The 2,833-nt window shown below is 46.9% G+C and overlaps 1 pseudogene; it reads left to right on the top strand.

Moving 5' to 3' along the window:
• The first annotated feature begins 1,101 nt into the window (after nt 1-1,101).
• LOC119035615 (tRNA 2'-phosphotransferase 1-like) lies at nt 1,102-2,288 on the top strand (annotated as a pseudogene).
• Nucleotides 2,289-2,833: the final 545 nt, after the last annotated feature.

Raw genomic sequence — 2,833 nt, 5'->3', positions numbered from 1 at the left:
CCTCTATGGCTTTAGTCTCTGCTCTCTGGAAGGTTCATTTCCATAGATTATTGTGGCCACGTATCTGCAGGGGGCCTTTCCTGGGGAGTGCTTGGCTTTCACAGCTGGTTCCCTGTTGAGCATTTTGGGCACCTTAACAGCACTTGGTGGTGAAGGGGAGCAGAATTTGCCACCCCGATGTATGCCTCCATGCAAAAAAGGTTACGTTCAGCTAATTATTTTAAAGAAACAGCAGATACTGAAGAAGTTCTGCAAACCAAGTAGAAGTTATCCTTTTCTAGGAGATATTTACACTTGTAAAGGAAATCTCCACTTTGCAAGGCTGTCTCCCTCTGTATGACAGAAAGAGAAGGATGACTTTAAATGTCTAGAAACTCTTGTCAATGGAGAAAACAATGACTTCAGTCTACACAGCGACCTTAACTTAATTTGCTGTGCTGTGCCTGATAGCCTCCCATTACTGACTCCCCACCCTCAATTCTTCGTTGTCTTTAGCTAGAAGTGGTATTTGAGGTGGTGGCTTGGACAATTCAGGAAGTTGCTTTGTTTTCCTGGGTCTCTCCCTTGAATACAGGAAGTATACATGTTAATAAACTCCTGTTTGTTTTTCTCCTGTTAGTCCGACTTGTATTAAAGAGTGGGGTGGAGGTCTTAGGTAAGAACCTAGAAATGTAGAGGGGGAATTATTGTTTCTTCCTTTCAGAGGCTGTAATCATCACAGGTATTTGCATGCCAAGTTTTTAGTTTCTTAGGCTTTCAGATTCCCTCTAACATTTAGTAGGCTTCTGGTCTATTTGCTGCATTTCAGTTACATGTAGAAGTAACCTTGCGCTGGCTGGTGTGGCTCAATGGAGTATGGGCCTGCGAACCAAATGGTTGTTGGTTCGATTCCCAGTCAGGGTGCATACCTGAGTTGCAGGCCAACCAGTTCTCCAGTAGGGGGGTCCATGAGAGGCAACCACTTATTGATGTTTCTCTCCCTCTCTGTCTCCCTCCCCTCTCCCCTCTAAAAAAAATAAATAAGTAAAAATCTTTTTAAAAATTTAAAAAAGAAGTAACCATCGTGCAGGGTCACTGGCCAAGCAGTGGGAGTTTGTCTTGGCCATGAACTCCTGTGGAGGAAGGAAGCAGGAAACAGCAGGGCCCAGAGGTGCAGAAGGGCTCATAGAACCTAGGAACCTGACCAAGCTCTGCACCATAGTCCCTGAAGCTGGGGCTTCCCATGAGGGTCAATAGCTTTGTGTCCCTAGGCGCCCTCCTGCCGCTGCCCTGGTTTCAAAATTTTTCAGCCAAAGATGTGCAGTGCATGGTGGACAAAAATGACAAGCAGCCGTTTGTCCTGCTGCGGGCGACCCCAGCTCCGGCTCTTTCATCCAGGCCAATCAAAGTCACTCCCTGTGTAGGAGGCCACTTAAGGAGTCAAATCCAGGGAAAAGACACACCCTTGGGTGGAGACCTAAGATGTTAACGAAAGTTGCGTGTTAGAGCATGTAGCCCTTCTGCACCTGTGCGAATCACAGCCAGTTCACCAAAAGAAGGACTGAGGAACAAAGAAATCTATTCTGCGCCTGTGCAAGCCAGTGCCAGCCCGCAGGTGAGGGAAAGCCAAAGAACAAAGGGATCTGCCTTGTGCCCACGTGAGTCAAGTGCCAGCCCACCAAAGGGGGAGGAGGAAGTGTGTGTCTATATAAGGCAGACCCCAGCTGTAAATTGGGGTGCCATATTTTCAGTCCAGTATGCATTTCCTTAGTGTACTCAGCTGTCCCACCATGTCTTGAATAAACTCCTTTCCTTCCAAATGTGTTTCACTTTCTCTGTTGATTTCAGCTCCTTCTTTTATTCCTTTATTCCTATCCTGGGAGGAGCAAGAAGCCTCCAGCTGGTAACACTTGCAGGTAACTAGCTGAGTTAGACCTGTTACCTCTGAAAACCCCGCAGGCAGGGTCCGTGATATTCATCCACGGCACATGCTGGCGGCACTGACCATCCATCTTGCTCAAGGGCTTGTCCTGCTGGGGAAGACTACACATCCATCTGGCCCCAGGACTGCCCAGGAGCACTGGCGGCGTCACTGACATGAAGTAGCCATGCTCATCAACAGGCCTCTGATCCCCACTTCTGCTCTGCCAGTGGGGTGATCCTGACTGCAGGGAATACTGATAGCTTCCTGCTTCCTAAGGACTTCAAGGAGGTGCTGCAGAGCCCCTCTCCCCGACTGTTAACCAAGAGACGAGTGTCAGAGTGGCTCCAAGCACAGCTCCAGAGGAAGAAGGATGATCCAACAATAAGATACTCTTTTTTTAATGTAAAAAGATGACAAAAGGCTCTGGCTGGTGTAGCTCAGTGTATTGAGCACAGGCCTTCGAACCAAAGGATTGAGGTTCAATTTCCAGTCAGGGCACAACCCAGAACTGGCCTGGGTTGCAGGCCAGTTCTCAGCGGGGGACGCACAAGAGGCAACCATACATTGATATTTCTCTCCCTCTCCCCTTCCCCTCTAAAGATAAATAAATAAAATATTTTTTAAAAATGACAAAAGCTCTATTTTGAAAAAAAAAAAGAAGTAACTGTAGCCCACGATCTCTTTCAGGCATAGTCTCTTGCTTTTTCCACTGTTCTCTGTGCTGACTCATCTTCCTATCATTCAACCTGCTAGTTGCTTCCTGAAGCTCTTCTTAATAGTTTTGGGTGGGAGGTTGACATTCTTAATATGCTCTTTACCTCTACTCTGGCTCTCATTTACTGGTCAAGAAGGAAAGTGCTTGCAGAGCCCAATGTTATCTCTTACCAAGTTTTTCTTTTTTGTAGCCTCTTTAAACTGCTTCACTGAGGA

The sequence above is a fragment of the Artibeus jamaicensis genome, unplaced genomic scaffold (genome assembly GCF_021234435.1).
Source record: "Artibeus jamaicensis isolate MK-2021 breed Jamaican fruit bat unplaced genomic scaffold, CSHL_Jam_final scaffold_1283, whole genome shotgun sequence".
Taxonomy (NCBI): Eukaryota; Metazoa; Chordata; class Mammalia; order Chiroptera; family Phyllostomidae; genus Artibeus; species Artibeus jamaicensis.
This window is presented reverse-complemented; position numbering and strand designations above follow the sequence as displayed.